The 22,986-nt window shown below is 46.8% G+C and overlaps 1 protein-coding gene across 1 annotated transcript in view; it reads right to left on the bottom strand.

Moving 5' to 3' along the window:
• TJP2 (tight junction protein 2) overlaps positions 1-4,988 on the bottom strand; it is an 89,857-nt gene extending 84,869 nt beyond the window's left edge. The window contains exon 1 of the mRNA XM_083186068.1: positions 4,799-4,988. The gene's annotated coding sequence lies outside the window, so the exon portion shown is untranslated. The remainder of the gene's footprint in view (positions 1-4,798) is intronic.
• Between the last annotated feature and the right edge of the window lie 17,998 nt (positions 4,989-22,986).

Below are 22,986 nucleotides of genomic sequence, written 5' to 3'. Positions count from 1 at the left end.
CTCATTTTACCCCACCACTGCTGCTGAAGTCCACTCTATACTTCAATCCGCTTCTCCCTCCACCTGCCCGCTCGATCCTATCCCCTCCAATACTATCCGTCGTCTCAGTCCGTCAGTCTGCTCTCACCTGGCTCACCTCTTTAATCTTTCCCTATCCTCTGGGATCTTCCCTTCCTCCTTCAAACACGCTCTTATCTCCCCAAATTTAAAAAAAAAAATCTGGACCCCAACTCTCCATCCAACTACAGGCCCATCTCCCTCCTCCCTTTTGCCTCCAAGCTCCTAGAACGTCTGACCTATAATCGTCTCCTAAGCCACCTTACTGCTAACTCCATTCTAGACCCCCTCCAATCCGGGTTCCACCCTTTTACATTCCACTGAAACTGCCCTGACCAAAGTCACTAACGATTTACTATCGGCTAAATCCAAAGGCCTCTTCTCTATCCTCATCCAGCTTGATCTGTCGGCTGCCTTTGACACTGTTGACCACCCTCTCCTGCTAAACACCCTCCGCTCCTTTGGCATCACTGGCACGGTCTTCTCCTAGTTCACCTGATACCTCTCCGATCGCTCCTTCTCCGTCTCCACTGCGAGCTCCTCCTCTCCTACTACTCCGCAGCCAGTCGGTGTTCCCCAAGGGTCAGTCCTTGGCCCTCTTCTCTTCTCCCTCTACACCACCTCTCTGGGCACCCTCATCAGCTCCTATGGTTTTCATTACCACCTTTATGCTGATGATACCCTAATCTATCTCTCCTCCCCCGACCTATCCCCATCACTCCTGTCCGAGCTCTCCGAATGCCTCACGGCCATCTCAGCCTGGATGACCCAACGCTTCCTGAAACTAAACATGGCTAAAACTGAACTTCTAATCTTCCATCCCCGAACATCCTCTCTTCTCCCACTATCTCCATCAGCATTGGTGAAACCGAGATCCCCTCAACCGACCAAACGCGCTGCCTCGGTGTCATCATTGACTCCTCCCTCTCTTTCACCCCCACATTCGTGCTCTCTCACAGTCTTGCCGCTTTCACCTACGCAACATCTCACGCATCAGACCATTCCTCTCCACTGACGCGACCAAAATTCTCATTCACTCTCTTGTCATCTCCCGCCTTGACTACTGCAACATCCTTCTCTCTGGGCTACCTCTCACCCGCCTCGCACCTATCCAAACCATTCTTAATGCTGCTGCTAGGCTCATCTTCCTCTCCCGCCGCTCTACCTCCGCCTCCCCCCCTCTGTCTATCTCTTCACTGGCTCCCCATTCCTTTCCGAGTTCTCTTTAAACTCCTCACCACCACCTACAAGGCTCTCTCCTCCTCCACCGCTCCTTACCTCTCTTCACTGATCTCTATCCACGCTCCCTCCCGTCCTCTTCACTCCATCGCTGACCGCCGACTGACCTCTCACCTAATCGCCTCCTCCCACTCCCGTGTCCAAGACTTCTCTCGCGCTGCCCCCCTGCACTGGAACAACCTCCCGCCACCCATCAGGCTTTCTGATTCCCTTACCTCCTTCAAGCGCTCCCTCAAAACCCACTTTTTTCGACTAGCCTATCCCTCCTCCTAACCTCTTTTGATCCTCCTATCCTGCCTCCGTTCCTACTTATCCTGTTGTTTTTCGTTCGTCCACCCACCTATTTTTAGTATGTTAACTCTTATGAGTAGGGTCCTCCTGCCTCACGTACTCACCCTACCTCTTTACCTCACCTGTCCTCCTGTCCTGTTCTTCCCTTCCTCTACTTCATCTTCAGTCTCCTCGACAATTTATACACCTACTTCTGAACTGATGCTGATTTTATTTCTACCAGCTATACCACCAATTTATACTGTATTTTTCAACACACCCTGTACGTTACCTTGTCATTTGTTTTTTGTTTGCTATGTACGGCACTGCGTACACTTTGAGGCGCCTTATAAATAAACATACTACTACTAGTGGGAGGGTTAGGCTATGGGGGGGGTTACACTGCAGGAGGGATGGCTAAGGGTTAGGGTTCAATTATTTACTCAGATCCCTTTCGATTTTGACTGTCGGAGGTTCCACTGTTACCATCTTGACCGTCAGGATTTTCCACACCGGGATTTTGTACCCAACCCTTAGATACACATATTAGTTGTATCTAAAGTTAAGGTAATATGCTTTAAAATCAGTGATCATTTCTTTAAGGCAGCGGTTCTCAAACTGTGGTTACCGACCCCAAAGTGCGTCCTGACCATCTCAGCATGGGGTCACGACTCCATGCTGCTGACCATCAGGCTGATGACTTTTCTAATCTCAGTCAGTGATTCAAGGGGTGAAATTTTATTTTATTTTTTGCATTGGCTAGGCGGCCAATAGAATCATTTGGATGAGAGGCGCTGAAGATGAAACATCTCTGCGCCTTTCATTCCAAGTGTGTACCGGCGGCGGAGACGGAGAAGAAGAAGAAGATGGAGAAGATGTCCGGATGTTCTCCAGAGGACCTGGGTGAGTAGGATTTCCCTCCACAGGTCCCCCATGGATTTCTTCGGATCCAGGACCCCGGACTCTTCAGCCCCGGAACCAAGCCCCCGGACCGGACCCAGGGACCTACAGACGGGCTCAAGATAGGGAAGTATCAGTATGTGTGGGCTTTGTATGTATTAAAGTTTTATTTTTACTGGGTGTCAGTGTGTTTATTTAACTATTTCTTTTACTGTGGAACTACAAGTGCCAGCGGGCCTTTTAATGCCCCGCATGTTGGGACTTGTGGTTCTCCAGGTCCCAGCATGCGGGGGAGGCTTGTTGGGACTCATAGTTCCACTGTATAAGACAATAGTTTTTGATCTATTTTTTACAACAAATATCAGCTTGATGCCCAGGGGCATCGAGGACAGCCCCTGGCTTCAGCATGGGTAGGTAAGTTCTGGAGGGGGGGGGGTTCTTTGGGGGTCCCCACTTCCCCAGGACCCCTGCCCATGCTGACCGGTTAGGGGGATGAATGCTTTGGCCTGGGGGACTTGTATAAAAAGTCTCCCCCCGGCTGCGGCATTACCCTGCTGGCTGGTTGGGCCCGGAGCTGGTTCTTGAAATACGGGGGACCCCTACTCATTTTGTCCCCCGTATTTTGGGAACCAGGACCGGCCCTTGAGCCTGGTGCTGGTTTTGTAAAATCCAGGGGAACTCTATTTGTTCTGCCCCGTGACTTTATGAAACCAGGACCGGCTCTTTGAGGAGGGGGACCCCACGCAGTTTTTTTCACTTGTTTTTACACCAAAATCACACATTTCAGAAAAAATGTGCAGATTTTCATTACTATTTTCATGACTAAAAATCGCACTATATCGCACTTTATCTCGCTATTTTGCCGCGAATTCGCATCTCATTAAATATGCAAAAATCAGCCCAATAATGCGATTTTAAAAAGTGCGATTTGAAAACATGCCTAAAAATCGGCCCTTATTAAATTTCGCCCAAAGAGTCTGAACTATCTGTGGAATTGTCTGTTATGTTAGACTCCTCCCATCACTTGTGCTGCCATGCCTCTGCTGTCTGCTGACTACACATGTGATGTGATGACCTTCTGCAGTAACTTGCTAGGGTCACGTAATTATTTTTATTGTCTGATGGGGTCCCAGAGCAAATAGATTGAGGACCTCTGCTCTAAGGATTTTGCAATATCCATGCTCCTTCCTTATGGTGTGTACACACGGTGAGATTCCTTTTCTACGGTATTTGACTTGCTATATAATCTTTGCTAACTCATGTGCTATTTACACACAATTCATGCTATCTGCTTTAGATTTTCATACCTCCCAACTTCTGTGTTGGGGAAATAGGGCGAGCGCCCGAAAAGGGGGCGGGGCGTATGCAAATGATGTGCGGCTTATGCTAATTAGCCACAACCTCATTTTCATACGAGAATAGATGCTGTGCGCATGCGCACAGTGTCTATTCTATTAGATTGGGGGGTCTTCCAACTGCCACCCCCCCCCCCCCCCCCCCCCCCGCAGCGGGATAATGCCTGCCGCGAGTGGGACAGCGGGACAGGACCCGAAAATCGGGACTGTCCCGCTGTAATCATGACAGTTGGGAGGTATGGATTTGCCCTGTCTATCTGGTTTCGATTTGTGCAGTCTCGGGAGCACGCATCGGGAGCACAAGGTAAAAAACCCGTATGATCTGCATACGATTTGTCTACGATCTCATGCTGGATTGTACCGTGTGTACATACCATTACTTCCTGATCCTGTAGAGCACAGGTTTTTTTTTTTACTCCCCTGATGTGAAATATACAGCAAATAAACAATGATGCTGTGTTTTAAACTGCCTGATTAAACATGAACCCTAGGTGTATTTTTGGTAGACTCTTCCCTAAGGAATATACTGTACCCAAGGAATATTAGTCATAAAACAGAATAATCTGCAAAAGCTGCATGCTGGGACTTGCTCAGTTATGCCGTTAAACCAGTTACATGCAAAATCAGCTCACACTAAACAAATTGTACATATATTTTATCCTTTACTAACTACTGCACATAAACAGCAATTCAAACTAAGAGGAAAAGAATAAGGAAACAAAAAAATCCACATTACCTGTAAATAAGAGGCTATGTAACTTCCTGTGTGGCCTCTAGGGCCATTTCTCAGGTAAGCTTTCACTAAGAAGTATAGATGACACTGTATGCTTCTTATTACAATCACTTGTTTTATATTCTAATAACCACAAGTAAAATAGTGAAACCTTAAAACTTGTCTGTAATAGCATGTAGATATGGAAGCAGATTTACAGGTTGTAATAAAAGCTCAAAGCCACTCAAGTTGTAGTGACACTCACCTTGTAGGTCCTGAAAGTACTTCGGGGATGTACTGTACTTAAAAATAAATAAAACAATCCTGAGTATAGTAGAAATCCAGCGAACAATCCCTAAATAATATCCTTTTTCGTTAGCACGGTGTCCTTAAAGAATCTCCGGATTTAAGTTTCTCCTGAAAAGGGTGTGTACTGCCTGAAGCAGCCAGGGTGGAGAGTGTGAGTGATCCAGGAAGCTTCCTGTTTGCAGAACAGTATATGGTGTGTGTGACACTGAGCGTACTGCCAGTGTTAAGGGGAGGTGTTTATGGGTCATAGGTATAACTCTATTCTACAGCACAGTCAGGAAAGTGTCTAGTTATTAGTTAACTGCACTATAAAAGACTGAATTAAATCAGTTTCCATACTTCAAAAAGTGCACTAAAGGGCCTGATTGTCAAGCTGTTTTTTTTTCAACTCCTGGAGTGAAATGTCATAGGGTGCAATTTTTTAGGTGTGTGTTAAAAATCGTACCATAGCGCACATGTCACATTTGCGATATTCAAAGTCAGGATTCGCATGTAATTTAGTGCGATTTATAAGACATAATGAAGACATGCAATTGTTTTTAGATATGCGGTTTTTGGTAACAATACTGTGCAATATTTTTAGACATGGAAGTGTGCGGTATTTAGTAAAAAATGAATGGTGTGAGATTCTCTTCCCCCCCCCCCCTCCTCCTTATTTAAGAAACCAGCACCAAGCTCTTGGATCAGTCCAGGTTCCAAAAATACAGGGGACAAAAAAACGTAGGGGTCCCTCGTGTGTTGGAACTAGAATCGAGTTCTAACAACCAGCGGTGTCATAACACAGCAGGGAGACACTTTTTACACAAGGTTCCCCGGCCATCACATGAGCACCATGGCTGGTCAGCCCTGGGCAGGGTACCTGGGGGAGTGGGGTCACATTGCTCTTTACAGGAGAACTACAAGACCCAGCATGGGGAGTATTAATGTGCACCTGTAAAAAGAATGTGTACGCCGTTTTAAAAAACAGTTTTTTGTTTTTTTTTACTAAATACTGCACACTTCCATGTCTACAAAATCGGGGGTGCACCATCTTGTGGTTAGCCACATGTGGGGGAGGCTTGCTGGAAGTTGTAGTTCGACAACAGTTACTGATTCTATTTTTTACACATTGATGGCTATCAGCCCGGTGCCCGCCCCGGGCTTCAGCCTGGGCTTGAGGTGCCCTGGAGGGGTGACCCCTTTATTGGGGGTCACCATTCCCCCTGTCCCGGCCTGGGCTGACCAGCTAGGGGTTAATGCTTTAACCGGGGGAGCTTGTATAAAAAGTGTCCGCCGTATGGGGCATTAGCATGCTGGTTATTTGGGCCTGCTGCTGCTTTACAAAATATGGGGGACCCCTAGTTATTTTGTCCCCTGTATTTTGGGAACCAGGACCAGCCCATTAGCCTGGGGCCAGTTATAGTAATAAAAGGGGACCCCAACTCCCCCCCCCCCCCCCTGTAATTCTGCAACCAGGACCGGCTCAATGAGCCTGGGGCTGGTTATTGCAGGTGGGGGGGTTCAACACAGGGCAGCACTGGACGGATCTGACTGATAATATGGTAGCCGAATAGGAATTTCACCATCCGAAAATCCAACAATACGAAAAGGTGGCTTAGTAAATTTCCCCTATTAACGACTCATATTTTCGATGGAATATGGCAATCCCGTTCATATCCATTTTTACCGCAGATAAGCCTTATTTCTCTAGCTCAGTGGTGCCCAACCTTTTTTCTGTCCCATACCCCTTGATTAGGCTTTTTATTTATTTATTTACAGTTTCTTATATAGCGCAGCAGATTCCGTTGCGCTTTACAATAGTAAATAGTAAAGCTATAAGCACATGAATAAAAATAGCATGCCCCTTCACAGAAAAAAATTCCTGATTTTTTTTTTTTTTTACACCAAAATTAAAACAAAAAAACTTTTATTTTAAAACTTCACATTCCACTTCTCCATGAAAAGATGGAAAATTGCTACACGGAGAGACACGGCGAAAATCACTTAGAAAGACGGCGAGAAGTGCACGTTTAATAGGGTTGCTCGCTTTTTGAGAACAAAAGTCTCCGTCCAACGCGAGAAAAGCACAAACTCACCATAAAACACGGCAAATTTTTCTCATTGAATACTACCCTCTGTCTCAGTGCAGTCCATGCTGGTTCCCTGCTTAAAAACATAGAGGGTGGTGGGGGAGGGGTGCTAATCAAGATTGAGGCATTCTCAAACCTCAGGTGTGTATTGCTACACAGATACATGGTAGGGGAAATTGGCTCTAAATTGCACACCCTCAGTAATGAAAGGTGCCATCTGCTGAGAATAAAATGGGTTACACAGAGAGAGAGGGTGCAAATGCACTATGCTATCATTACATTTATAATACAATATATAATAAGAGGTTGTTGGTATTTCATTGGCCAGTGATATTGGCCTGCCCACCAATCGTCCAGGTCACCTCTTGTCGAGCAGGTCCCTAACACTCTGGGGTCACCACCTGGGACGCAGGGAACCCCGAAACACGATCCAGCTAAGGACATCACAATAAAGAATATGGATAGTAAAGTGGTGAAATTATAAGTATGGAGGTCCCTACTATATGTTTGAAGGTAGAGAGTATGTGAAATAAAGAGTGCATACATAAATAATAAACAAACGATGTAAAACGTGAGTGTGTGTTTAAGTTGTGATGCCCTGAGACAGTCCAGCCAGAGCAGCCCGGGGCCCCCACGCCCAGATGCCAACCCCACATTTTCTGACACTATGCACAAATAAATAGGACTTACTTGGAATTATGCCTCTGTCTCAGTGCAGTCATTGGGATTGGCCATAATTGGCACAAAAATATGGGGGACAAGAAAATAGGGATCCCCATATTTTTTTACCAGCACCGGGCTCCAACAGCCAGCAGTGTCATGCTACGGGCAGGTGAAACTTTTTATACAAATTTCCCCCGTCAAAAAATTATCACCCTGTCCGGGTCTCTGAGGAAGTGATGATCCCCCCCCCCTAAGCCACCCCAAACTTAAGCTGAAGCCCAAGGCTGTCCCCGGAGCCCTTGGGTGATGGGCGCCAGGCCGATGGAAATTAAAGTGTTAAATAAAATGTTAAAATAAAGTATTGGGTTTCAAGCCCCAGCAAGCCTCTCCCACATGCTCCCACATGCTGGTACTTGGAAAGCCACTAGTCCCAGCATGCAGAGCATTAATGACTTGTAGTCCCACTACAGAACCAGTACCCATAGAACTGACCCACACACATAATAAAATATAATTTTAGTTTACACTTCATACATACATACATAGTTAACTATCTTGATCGGTCCTCTTCTGTAGAAAATCCAAAGGGTACATGTGGAAAAATATTATACTCACCATCCCTCATGGTGCATGTATTCTTTGGTCCATGTAGGCAACCATGGGTTAAAAAAAAAGCACAAATACCCAATTCCGAATGGACTGAGGATCTGCAAGTGTGTTTAAACTTGCAGCTCCTCTCCTAGAATGTCGTCACTGGGGCTTCCCTCAGCCTATCAGGAGCGGTCTCCCAGGGTTGTGCATGCTATGAATTTAACATGTGTGTCTATGGCTGGTTCCCGCTATAGAATAGAAGCCTACAGTATGTTAAAGTTTTACGTTTTTAACTTAACATTAACTGCCTGGGTCTCCTGACACTAGCACCAGCAAAGACAAATTGAAGAGCAACACAGGACTAATGGTACTGAGGTACTTGAGATTTACTCAAAAAATTGCTGAGAATACTGGGACTGGTCCTATTGTAACTTTAATGGGCAGGACCAGACTTGCAGCTCAGAGGAGTATTGCTAAAAACATAACTGAACTGACTAGGCTCTGGAGTGGACTGGGCCAGATTATAGGTAACTCTGCTGAAGAGGACAGAATCAGCAAATACCCAGACAAACTGGACCTGACAACTCTGAAGATGAAGACAAAACCCGACAAATAGCCAAGATGAGTCTGACTGCATTGCTGGCAATATGGAACATGCTGGGACCTAACTAGATGTGTGAGAGTGCAGAGATCTGGAGACATCGCTGCCCCGTGGCCAGGGCCAGATTATAATGGAGGCACAAGGGGTCAGTGCCCCTGGGCCCCCCACTAGCTAGGGGCCCCCTGTGGTTGGCATGTATTTTTCAAAAAAAAAAAAAATTTTTAGCTAAAGGTTTTGTGCATGGGAGTGGGGTAGTGCTGCAGCTTCACCTATCTGCCAATGTGACAATGATTAATGGTGTTGAGCATTGGGAGCCAAGGCACACTGATTGCACAAGTGTGCAGTGCATTACTGGGAGTTGACTAAGTCCCATGACACTTTAAACCAGAGGGCAGAGGCTGAGAGGTTTGTGCTGAGCTCTAATTGGTGGAGCTCATTACATGCCCATGGAGAACAGCAGCAGCAGCTTAGTCATGGGAGGAATTTTTAATCAAAGGCAGCACTAGGACTCTGAGGTCTCCCACAGAGTAAGGTGCAGAGGGACAAACACAGGCTTTTCATATGGTATGTATTTATGTGTATGTGTGTGTGTAAAATATATATATATATATATATATATATATATATATATATATGCAGTTACCCATTGACCAAGTTTATACTGCCTTTACTCTGTGTTTTGACTGTGTAATATTCTCCCATGCAGTGTGCAGCCAGTAATGACAAGTGCAAGGGGGCCCCCCTGGCTAAAGTACCCCGGGTCCCCCGAAGGCTTAATCTGGCACTGCCCGTGGCTCCTTATTCTGACTAGTAGGGTCCCTGAAGCTGCATTCTGCAGCTGGAATCACAGGTGCAGTCTTGCCTGGAGTGCCCATTGAAGGCTCCAGGCATTCATCCTTCAGTATCTGTAGCCACTTGGAGCATCCTCTGTGCGACGTTATGATGGCAAATGCTCAGGGGCCACAACCAGCACAGGGTGTACTGCCACCCTAATAGACTGCTGATCTCATAGCTTATAAAGTTCATTGCAAATCTCCCCCATGCTTTATTTATTTTATTTACAGCTTCTTATATAGCACAGCATATTCCTGGCGCTTTACAATAGGAAACAGTGATAAAACAAACAGACCGATTTAGAGGTAGGAGGGCCCTGCTCGCAAGCTTACTTTTTAAAACTCAAGATGGATATCGAGCTTATAAAGTGGCGCAACAGGGGTGCAAAGTCTCTGTCCCCATGCAGACAAAGATCCTGCTCCCCTCTCAAAATGTCTGCCACCGTAAAGGAGACAGACACTAGAGGTGCACCTGAAATGCTAGAGTCTGTCAGGGAAGCGTAGAGCACCCAGTGCGACCGGGAAGTGTGGGTTCCTGGAGCGCTGGCTCACTGTGGCCCTGCAACCCCTGACCATGAGCATATAATGTTCCCTGCCAATGATGATTTAACCTCCTTGGCAAAAAGCATATAACCCCACTGGTAATGAGCATGTAACCCTCCCGGGCAATGAGCATATAACCCCACCCTGGCACGAGCATGTAATCCCACCTAGCAATGAGCGGTATCCAGACTGATCATAGACTGACTCATGATAGACAGTCATATGATCGACTACTAATGGTCGACAGTCAAAAGGTCGAAATGGTTTAAAGCTCGACACGCTATAGGTCAACAGGGTCTAAAAGTCAACATGGAAAAGGCCGACATGGTCAAAAGGTCTACATGGAAAAGGTCGGCTTGAAAAAGGTTGACATGCATTTTTTAAAACAACATTTTCAGCCGACATGTGCCGACAGGAGGTATTTCATGCCCTACCATCCACTAGGGCGTGGAGGTAGAATAAAATAGTGTGGTGAGCGCAGCGAGGCACCGAGCCCTAAGCATGGTGAGTGGACGCAGTACACTAAGACATAGACACCCTAAAAACATTAAAAACTTATGTCGGCTGTTTCCATGTTGACCTTTTGGACGGCGACCTTTTAACCATGTCGACCTTTTTTTATGTCGACCTTTTAACCACGGCGACCTTTTGACCCTGTCGACCATTAGTGGTCAACCATATGACTGTCTGTCATGAGTCATTCTATGATTTATACCATAACCGCAATGCACATGTAATCCCCCTAGTCCCAAACATGTAACCCCCATGGCACCGTACCGGTGCACCGTGTGACCTTGCATGGCTCACTGTGCTCGCCATGTTTCATATTCGAATCTCCTCCATGCCTTAGAAACCTTTTGGCGGGGGGCGCAAAATTTGAAGTTACGCCACTGCCAGGGACTGACCTTCAGCCCGGGCCCCCAGCGGCACAGACACCCCCCCTCGCCGGCCCCACACCCCCACCCTCACGCGCCGGCACCCCGCCTCTCCCTACCCCCCCAATTACTATTACTTACCATCAGAGGCATCATGACATCTCTCCCTACACACACTGCGGGAGCCGGAAGGCAGAGCTCAGGAGTGAGCTCCAGTGTCCAAAGAGGATTCGAGCCAGATGATAATTCAGGCGGGTAGGAGGGCAGGGACTTGGGGTAGGACCAGTGGCGGAACTACCGTGGGTGCAGCTGCTATGGGGCCCGGCGGCTGGGGGGGCCCGTGAACAGCAAGCAGTCCCCTGCACCCTCGGTAGTTTCATTAATTTATTAAAAAGCCGCCGGTGGGGTTTGTGCTGTGGGGAAGGAGCCTGGTGTGGGTAGCGGCGCTCCATGCAGCGCCGTGAAGTAGGAGCCAGGCAAAGGGAGGCAGCATGTGGTAGGTACCTGTCCGGCAACTGCACTGCAGGTTTCAGCTGTCGTCCTGATGCTCCCATCCCGTCTGCACCGCCGCGCTGGGGGGAGATAGGAAGTAAGCAGGACGGTTTTCATGAGCCCAGCAAGGACCTGAGTCCCACCCACCCTCCTGAACAGTGAGCAGAGCCGCAAGTGGATGATGAAGCAGTGCGCAGAGCACGCCAGGATAAAGCAGTCCCCACCGAGCCCAGGAAGCACAAGGTATTAAGAGAAGGGAACAAGGGAGAGAGGCTTCTGCACTTTTACTCCACCCTTGTAACCTGGATAAACAGCCATCGGCATCCCCATGTGTGACTATGACCCCAACCACCCGTCTTGTCTTGGAGCCCGTCAGAGCTCTGTAATAGCCCTGCCAACATCTCATGTTAAATGTTTGCTGATATGTCCACCCACCTGTTTCAGGGACAGTCAAAACTGTAGTGTAGGGGGTTGCTAAATTAGGGGTAATTTCACTACACCCTGCCTAGACCCCCTCAAGCTAGTTCAGCCACAGTGATCACCCACTCCCACCCCTATCTCCCTACTCCCTAACATGCTGCACAGTGGCAAATTCACAAAGTATTCCCCTCCATCTCACTCACCCTCCCATCCCAGTGTATCCCCCTTCCCTCCCACAACCAACCAACTGCCATGCCACTAGAAAACCCCCTCCCCATGCAGTCCAATACGTGTTTCCCCCATTCAGCACAGTTTTTCCCCCTTTTCCAGCCCCCTCCATTACACTGCACCTTCCCATCCAGCCTAGTGCCCCCTATATATCATCCATTCCATCTCCCCTTCACCCTCTCCCTACCGTCTTCCATTACCTCTCCTCATGACCCTCTGCCTTTCACATCTCTTTCTCCCTGTCATCCTCTGTCTCTCCTTCTGTCACCCTCAGTACCTCCCCCTCTGCCTCCCCCCTGTCTCACTATCTCCCCAACACCCTAACTCCTATCACAATCTGCATCTCCACATCTCTCACTGCATCTCCATGTTACCTTTTCCATCCTCAGGAGAATGCACACATTAACATAAACATTAGATGACGCTTTGTATACACGCGACTTTTAGGATAACAGATGGTCTCTGAATCATGAACATATGCTGATAATAGTGGCGCTGTAGTATATTGAATTATAGATTGAGTGCTGACAGACATGTATATAAGTAGTAATATTGTGTAATGGCCATTGTGGTGTGTTGCATAATGTGTAAGATTATTATGGTGTGTCGCATATTGTGTAAGGGTATTGCGGTGTGTCACATAATGTGTAAGGGTAATATGGTGTGTAGCATATTCTGAAAGGGGCATTTCAGTGTGTCACATAATGTGTAATGGGCATTGCCAGGGGGGCCCCATTATAAATTTTGCTATGGGGCCCACAAAGTTCTAGTTACGCCTCTGGGTAGGACAGTGAGGATTCAGGTGAGTAGGTGAAAGAGAACTGGAGGCAGGATAGTTAGTTGAAAGAAGGAGTAAAAAAAGGAGTGCACACCATTTACAGGCTTCACTTGATCCCATCAGTTAAAATACTGCTTATTATCACTACTATACACTGTACAGCAGCTGCATAATAATGCTTTATGCCCAAGGTTACACAGTGTGTTCCAATACAGCTCTGCACATCTCACATCTGTTAGATTGTCTTCACCGGACTGGCAGCTGTAGCTGTGTGTTTGGTGGTTGGGTTTTGTCCGTAATGCTGAGAAGGTGCCGCTGTGTGCATCAGCGAGTGGACATTGTGGTGGCCGCAATGATGCGATATTATAAATATTTTCTTTGTATTACAGGTTGAGTATCCCGTATCCGAGTATCCGTTATCCGAATTATTCCGAAAACCAGACATTCCAGAAAGTGACTCTTTTTTTTTTTTTTGCTAAAAACTCACTGGGAACATTTGTAACAGCATCACTGGGGACATGATATGTAACTGGCACTATATATGTACAAGAAAATGATTGCTTGGCATTCAAATTCAATATCTGGGATAGTACACAAATTTTGTTTCCTGTTTTGAAACCTTGTTTTTTGAACAAATAAAATATATTTGTGTGTATTTTATGTGGTAACAAAATATATTTGTGTGTATTTTATGTGGTAATAAAATATATTTGTGTGTATATTATGTGTTTATACAGCATAAATGCAAGATACTTCAAAATACATCATTGAAATATTAAAATATTCCAAAATACGGAATAATCCGTTATCCAAAATTCTCCTGGTCCCGAGCATTTTGGATACGGGATACTCAACCTGTATACTAATCATGTTCCTAGTGAAAACTGGAGTAGAAATGTTATGTTCCCCCTGCCAACCTGCCAAATCAAAACCCACCAAATTTCCAGCAGTATATGCTGCTGCATCTTTGATCCCTTGGGCACCTATATGTGTGTGTGAATCTGACTCTAATACTAGTTAGTTCCTCCCCAGCCATTTACCTCACTGCATGTCACTGCCAGTTATGGCCCTGGCTCAGACAGATCCGATGATGAGGAGCCTGAGGAGGAGTATGGCACCAAGAATGGGGTGAGTCATACAGCTGGGTGCGGGGGCTTACTGAGGTAAGCTGGCATTTACTGGGTCTAATTTATTTGTGTATGTATCAAATCTTAAAAAAAAAAAATACATGGAAGAACTAGAGAATTTGTTGTGCAAACAATAAACAAGATGTAACTAAACCATAAACGGGATTTTGCAGGCGTGCTAAATCCAGTTTTGCATGTCAGGGAAGAAAAAAAAACATAAATCAAAATAACCAATTGTTCAGTTGCTTAATCAACAAGTAGTTATACAATACAATGCTGTATTGCTGCCTCTCTGCAAGGACTACTCTGTGCTAGCCAAGTTTACTCTGGCCTCTGAAGTAAGCTGCAAAAGCCAGTACAGTCTGTGCAACTGCCAGCCTCAGTATGCCACTGTGCGTAAGGGCTATTTCACACGCTCCGGCTCCTGCCGGACGGCAAAATCCTGCACGGCCAAAAGCCGTGCACAGTAGTTGTTAATGGACACTATTGTGTCCATTCACACGGGACGGCCACGGCCAGGCCGCCTGGTTGCAGCCGGATCCCTCCACTGGAAGGGACGGCTGCCGGGCTGTGGCCATCCCCTCCATTCTAAACTGCTGTGTGCTGCACGGCTTCCTTGCCGTATGGGTTTTCGCCACCCGGCAGGAGCCGGAATGTGTGAAATAGCTCTAAGCGCATGATACAGTAAACATTCTGTTATAATGGGCATGGATTTAGCCACTATAAGCCCCAAAGGGAACTATGTAAAAACCGGACCCGGACTAGACCCCAGACCGCCGGACCGGACATCAAAATCTGCAGTCCGGAGCTTGTAGTGTCCGGTCCTGGGGGTGTCCCGTCAGGGGGGTGTCTTGTCCGGGGGGTCCCTGTGATAGCTATCACCAGGGAAATGGGGAAGAGGAGACTACAGCCTTCCCATGTTGGTCCGGACCGTCCGGTTTTTGCTACATGCCCGGACCATACAGGGAGGCTTTATTCTCCCCCTCCTCCACTCCCTGGTGACAGGTGTCACAGACACTCCTCCCCCCCCCCCCCCTCCCGGACAGGACACCCCTTGGTCTGGACGATACAAGCTCCGGACTGCAGATTTTGATGTCCGGTCCGGCAGTCCGGGGGTCTTGTCCTGGTCCAGTTTTTACTGGACCAGGACAAGAAAAATTGCATTGCAATTGCATTGCATCGCATGGGCCGTTTTAGTGCCGTGCGATGTGATGCGATTTTCCTATGTAATTTATTCACTGCTCTCTTGGCCCTGGCGGATCGGATCGCATCACATCGAGCGTCCTGCAAAATCGCATGCAATTTTATAGGGTGTGATACCATTCCATTAGCTATACACTTGTATGACATGCAATGAGGTTTTAGCCCCCCCAACTATCCACGCCACCCCAAAGCGTGGCGAGTGCAGAGAGCCCCGCGGACCTTTTCATACCCCCACTATCCACGTCGGCGTCGAGTTGAATTTATATAGTGTGGCGAGCGCACATGTAAAGTAATCCGCGTGAATAGTGTGTGGGGGGAGGGGGGTGCCTAAAACCTCATTGCATGTCATACAAGTGTATAGCTAATGTAATGGCATCGCACCCTATAAAATCGCATGCGATTTTGCGGGAGGAGCGATGCTATGCGATGTGCCGGGGCCAAGAGAGCAGTGAATACATTTCATAGGAAATCGCATCGCAAGGCACTGAAACGGGCCATGCAATGCGATTTTCTTATGCAGAATCACCCACTAAGCAACTTGCTTAGTGGGCGCCCTGCTAATACACAAGTACCCCTTAATTTGTGTGATACATAATGTAGTGATCTGAAGGGTCTACAGGAATTGGGACTGGAAAGGGGAGTATTTGATAATGGAAAGGGGAGAGGTCACAATTAAATGTTCCCCCCCCTCCACACACACACACACACACATCGCCATTCAACAACCTCAAAAAGTCATAATAAAATACAGAGAGCAGAAAAAAAAGAACCAATAGCAACGCGTCTCAGATATATATACATTTTTGTGTGAATTAACCATATTCATATAACCATAGAACAAGGAGGTGCTGATTGCTTAGGGTCAGGATGCAGGGTTGGAAGGGAGTAAGTATACTTAACAGACTCCTGTCCGGATCCCCTCCTTCGGGATGCAGGCATAGGAATTTTCTTCACCGGCATCCTCGCTGCCAGTCACCCGTATGTATCACACAGCTCCTTCACTTTAGTAAATTATTCTTAAATGTGCTTATTATTTTTCTACCAAACATATTAGGCTTTATGGTTTGTATCAACTTAATTCAATGCAGTGCTCTAATTTGTAATCAGCTGCCACCAATCCTATTTTTACCAGCAAGAAGAAATTGAGAATGTGCTCCTACAGCAGCACCACTCCTCCCAACAACAACACCACTACTACCACCACCACTCCTCCCAATAACACCACCACTACTACCACCACCACTCCTCCCAACAACACCACCACTACTACCACCACCACCACTCCTCCCAATAACACCACCACTACTACCACCACCACTCCTCCCAATAACACCACTACTACTACCACCACCACTCCTCCCATCAACACCACCACTACTACCACCACCACTCCTCCCAATAACACCACTACTACTACCACCACCACTCCTCCCAATAACACCACCACTACTACTACCACCACCACTCCTCCCAATAACACCACTACTACTACCACCAACACTTCTCCCAACAACACCACCACTACTACCACCACCACTCCTCCCAACAACACCACCACTACTACCACCACCACCACTCCTCCCAATAACACCACCACCACTACTACCACCACCACTCCTCCTAACAACACCACCACTACTACCACCACCACTCCTCCCAATAACACCACTACTACTACCACCACCACTCCTCCCAATAACACCACCACTACTACCACCACCACTCCTCCCAATAACACCACTACTACTACCACCACCACTCCTCCCAATAACACGACTATCCTGTTTTGTTCTTTTTACAGATTTTTTTGCTTACAAGCGATAGTTCCTACCGTACCATTTACTATGGCGTGGTGGGAGAATATAGTGTGCCAAGCACAGCGAGGCACCGCACCCGAGGCATGGTGAGCACAGTGGTACACTTAGATGGGACAAAAAATGGGAAAAACTCATGCCAACCTTTTTAACTGTCAATCTTCCCATTGTCGACTTAATGCTTGTGTCAACCTTTTGACGCGGTCTACCTTAGCCATGTCTACTTATATAAGGTGTCGACCTTCATTGAGTCAACCCTATGACCCATACCACTATAAGGTGTGGGGTACAAAACTAGATGGCAAACACAGGAGTTTGGAGAAGTTGTGTGTGTGTGTGTGTGTGTGTGAGGGGGGTTAAAGATGAGTCACTATTGTGTTGACTCACTATTATATTGTGCAAACCTATGAAAGCTTTTTTTAGTTACCTTATGGACTGATGCCATGACAGTGTCTCAGCCAGCAGCATTTGAGACTGTTGCCAATGTGAGCTCAGAGCAATGGAAGTTACACAATGGTCCAAAGTACAACTTCTGCCGTGAAACCTCCCAGAATGAAGGACCTAGATATAAAATGTACTACAGAACTGATGTAGTATTTCATTTCTGTCATGCTTGTGCATTGATCAGTGAAGACCATTCATTATCAAAAAGAGACTGCAATTGTTATTGTTGGTTACAATTGTTTATTGGAGTTTCAAATCATTAAATATGTTTGTTAATAATTAGTATATGAAGTAAACTTGTTAAATTATCTAATAAATAAAATTATGTTTAGAAAATGCAGAAGTAGAGTGGCTTAATTGGGCTGGTACAGAAAATATGGATGAGGCATGAGCTGCAAACAAATAACAGATTGACAACATACAACTGCAGAGTAGGGGTGTGCACCAGGCCATTTTACGGGGTTTGTGTCTTACTGCAGGGGTGCACACTTGGCACCCCTGCAGTAAGAAAAAAAATGTATTCGCTTAATATTTTTTTTTAAATAAAGCAGCCTCTGAGTAGTCCTCCACTTCCGCCTCCTAGTAGCCCCCACAGCAGCACCATTAGTAGTGACCCAGTTTAGCCCCCTAGTAGTCCCCCACTTCACTCCCCTAGTAGTTCCCCAGGGGCAAACGCAGGATTTTCAGAAGGGGGTTTCCAGAGGGGCGGAGCAAAGCACAGAGATGGACACTTAGGTGACCCAGAATATGGCGGGTCAGTTAAAGTATTATAGATAGACCAAATATATATAAATAATAATAATAAGAAGAAGAAGAAAAAAATAAATAAATAAATAAATTATATATATATATATATATATATATATATATATATATATATATATAGAGGACAGGGGTTTGGCACTCCTTGTAACAGCAAAAACAGCAGCGCCGGTGCCTACACAGAGGATTGGTAGGAGATTTGTGGTGAGGCACTCGTGGCAATTGTAATCCAGAACAAAGCTAGCCAACAGGAGATAGCAGCAACGTTTCAATTTATTACTTCAAATTTTCGTCATAGTAACCTGACGAAAATTTGAAGTAATAAATTGAAACGTTGCTGCTATCTCCTGTTGGCTAGCTTTGTTCTGGATTACAATTGCCACGAGTGCCTCACCACAAATCTCCTATATATATATATATATATATATATATCTATATCACAAAATCTCTAAAATTGCGCTATTATTTTCCAAACTTTATATTGGTTGCTGTTGACACTCAGTCCCCTACTAGCTGGGACTGTAAATACCTTCAATACACAAAACAATAGTGTCTTCAGCACCCTTTACATAGGCGTGCGCAAGGGGGGTGCCAGGGGTGCACAGGCACCTCCTAATCATAGCTGAGGGCTGGGGCTTTCCAACGAGCCCAGCCCCGTGTCTCTAGCCCCCTGGGAACCGGAGATACTGTCAGGCAAAGCTGGAACGTTTTCCCTATAGGATAACATGGGACCCGCTAATTCCGACCCCCACCCAGTTCAATGGCTGCCAGTTCCCCCTTCGGCATCACTGAAGCTCGAGGTTGATTTCAGTCGAACCCAAATCGCTGGGCCTTCAATCTGATACCAGGCGGATCCATATGGATTATTTGATTCCAGGGATATTGAGGTTAAACCGTTTTTTTTTTTTTTTGTATGTGTGTGTGTGTGTGTGTGTGTGTGTATACTATGTGTGCGGGCGGGCATTTGCCCCTGGGCACTTGGGGTACAAGTGTCCCGTGCCCGCCACAGCCTCCTTCCCTTTTGAGCGGCTGACCAGATGCTGCCTGCCGCTGACAGGTAAAGTAGCTTCAGTGTGCGGCGTGCAGCATCCGGCCAGCGGCTCAAAAGGGAAGGAGGCTGCGGCTCCGGTGGGCATCTTATAAGAAGAGTGCACAGCGCTACCCGGAAGTGCGGATTCACGGGAGCGCTGGTGTGCAATGCGCACCCCCAGCAATGAGCATGAAACTCCCCTTGTCAACGAGCATTTAACCACCCCCTTCCCAGGGAGCATGTGACTCCTGGCAAAGAACATTTCACATCCCCCCCCCATGGCATAATCTGTAATGGCCATCACAGTCTGAGGCGTAACGTGTAATGGGCATCATGGTGTGAGGCGTAACATGTAATGGGAATTACACGTACAACGTGTAATGGGCATTATGGAATGTGGTATACTATGTAATGGCTGTGTGATGTGTAATATGCATGTAAGTATGTGTTAATTTTTGGCGCGCGCCTTCGACGTGCACAGTCCCTATTGTCCCTGTTTTAATAATATTTTTTTAAGCCCTAACATAATGTGTAATGGGCATTACGGTGTGTGGCATGTGTGATGGGCATTATTGTGCGTGACATTATTTCTAGTGTGTTTCATTATGTGTAATAATAATAACACGCCCAGTAGATAGTGATGGACACGCCCCCTCCAATGGTGCACCCCAGGGCCGGCGCTACCCACTCAGCAGCTCCTGCAAAGCAGGGAGGCGCCATGCTGAAAAGGCGCTGTCTCCCTCCCTGCTCTGCTAATGCTGGCTCAGCCCTCACTGTCAGTATGGAGAGGCTGAGCAGCTCCCTGCACCGCACATACACTGTCCTCCTCCTGCGACCTGCCCCATCTTCCTCACGGACACTTGCGCTGAGGCATGTAGCGCTGTCTGTGAATGCCTGGATGACATGTCATGTCTGGATCCGCCCCCTACACATTGCTCCCTGCGCCTGTCAGCTGTCAATCAAATGATGAACAGGCAGCAGCGCCGCCTCCCCTTCCTTCCCTCTTCTCAGTGTGCTATGCCAGTGCCTCTGCCAGTCCTCAACACTCCGCCCCCTCTATCTCCTCCCCTCTTCTTCCATCTCCTCCTTCTCTCCCCTCCTTTCCCTCCTCAGTCACGAGTGCTGCACATACTTTTTGTACTGCTTTCGGATCGCATCGCACACACATTGCATGCATGCCGTGTGATGCGATGAGATCTAGCCCAGATTCTCACAGCGTGTATGGGCACCTTTAGTGCCTGCAACATTTTGCGGACACAGCACTGAGATGGTGTATGCATACATGTACATGCACCCGAGATCCTCCATAGGATCGCATGTTGCATACACTCCCACAATCAGGCTGCAGCTTGTTGCAATGGCAATGTGAAAGGGCGCAAAATGTATGGTTTGCAGGAGGGCGCCAGACACCCTAGCACCGGCCCTGGTGCACCCCCTAATAAAACGGGCTGCGCACGCCTATGACCCTTTACTTGTAATGTCCATACAACATAATATAATAAAGATTAATACAATGATAAAATGATTAGATACACTTCATAGGTAGTTCTTTTGAAGAAAATTTTATTTTATTTTTCAAAAACCGTGATCAATACCCCTATTGATCACGGTTTTTGAAAAATAAAAGAAAATTTTCTTCAAAAGAACTACCTATGAAGTGTATCTAATAATTTTATCATTGTATTAATGTTTATTATATTATATTGTATGGACATTACAAGTAAAGGGCGCTGAAGCCACTATTGTTTTGTGTATTGTGTGTGTATATGTGTATATATATATATATATATATATATATATATATATACACACACACACACACACACACACATATTATACACATACATATACATACATATATACATACAGGGGCATCAACAGCAGTGTAGACCCCTGGGCATAGCAATGTATTGGGGCCCCTACCGATCCTCCAGCGGTATGAGTGGGGTAAGCATTGATGTCCCGCGGGTGGTAGGGGGTATTATATCAACCGCTCAGCATGTAGGGCCTGGACAAGGGCATAACTACCATAGGTGCTGGGGGTGCAGCTGCTATGGGGCCCAGAGCTGAAAGGGGTCTACTTTGCCTGTCAAAGTATCATGTGCTGTATACATTTTTCAGCATTATAATGTAAAAGAAGGTGATAAATAGGGGCCCTTACAAACTTTTGGAGCCCACATGTACCTAGTTACGCCACTGGGCCTGGATCAGTAATTTCCACTAATTACCCCTTTACTGCACATATGGTGGGAGAAGGGGGCATTGGGCTGAATGAAGGGGCCCTGATACATAGCATCCAGGGTGGTAGAGGATGTTTAATATGCAGAGGAGGGGTGTATAGTGGAGTGGGCTTATTATCCATAATTTTCTGGTGGGAGGACAGCTTGCTTGACTGCAGATATCTCCAGTTCCCGGAAATAGATTTCTTAGATTTTAATGGAATTAAAAACTAGAGAACCCCACCTACCAAATGGTATTGGGGACTAGGAGATCAGAGTTCAGGAGGCAGAGCAATCCACCAACGAGTATATAATACTACATACCAGGTGTGTGGAGCTGGAGCAGTAACCAGCTGCTGGAAGACTGATATCTTTGGTTCTGGGAACAGTAGAGACAATTTACTAGTGTCCATCAAAGGGGGAGAGTCCCAGCTTTTGGAATATACCCTCAGAAAAACTCTAAGTCAGAACCTGAAATATCTGACTGGGAAGAGCAATTAATAGGCTTGGATGGCGACCACTGATTTGAAGTCAGATATCTCTGGTTCCCAAGAGCCGATTTTTAAAATTCTTGTACCCATGGAAAGAGTGGACCCTCAGCTTTCAGCCTAGGACCCTTAGACTCCTGGGGGGGGTTCTGGGTACTCATAACCCCCCCTGTGTGCGCTACTGTTCCCCCTAGTAGTCTCCCACAGCAGGTAGTCCCTTAGCAGAAGACAGCACAGACACGTCCATGCTGTCTGACATGCACCGAGAGTGTGAATCTCAAGAGAATCTGACAGCGGGAACATTGGCCTCGATTTGTGCCAAAGATCGAGTCACCAGCAAGCCGCCTCGGATTAGTTCGGGGGAAGCGTTGGCTTTTTAGAAACCAAACCTGCTCATCTCTATTGCAAAGTATGGTTATCAGAATGCTAACAGAGGCTGTGCTATTCACCTATGAGATTGCACAAAGAGACCCATGCGCTTACAGCCCTGCCGATTATTGAAAGACCGCCCATGTGCACAGTATGCTGCAGGCCTCTTCCCGGCTGCAGCTCGCGGCCACACCCCCTACTTGTCCCGCTGCAGGCAGGACATTGAGCTCATCTGCAAATTAGAACGGGACAGGATCACGGTTTTCGGGCCAGCTCGACAGCCATGACCCAAATTGAATACCCCCAATAGTCTTTTATTTTACAATAAATCAATCTTCTGTGTCATATTGGAGCGAATGTAAATTTTGTATTTAAAAGGGAATTCTAACCATTCATTTAATGTGTCATCCTATATAATACACAAGTACCGTCTCTGTATTTGTTTAATACAGATGTAGCGCCTCTCTTCTTTGCAGGGGCCGGCTACCGCCAGGAGCGCGCGTGCACGAGATACTTGTGCGCCCGGTGGCAACGGAGCCTGCCGGGGGTCCCTTGCCATCTCCCCCGCTGGCCCCCTCGCCACCCAACCTCCCCC

The sequence above is a fragment of the Crinia signifera genome, chromosome 1, assembly GCF_055691185.1.
Source record: "Crinia signifera chromosome 1, ASM5569118v1, whole genome shotgun sequence".
Taxonomy (NCBI): domain Eukaryota; kingdom Metazoa; phylum Chordata; class Amphibia; order Anura; family Myobatrachidae; genus Crinia; species Crinia signifera.
Note: the sequence above shows the minus strand (reverse complement) of the source record. Positions and strands in the feature narration are given on the sequence as shown.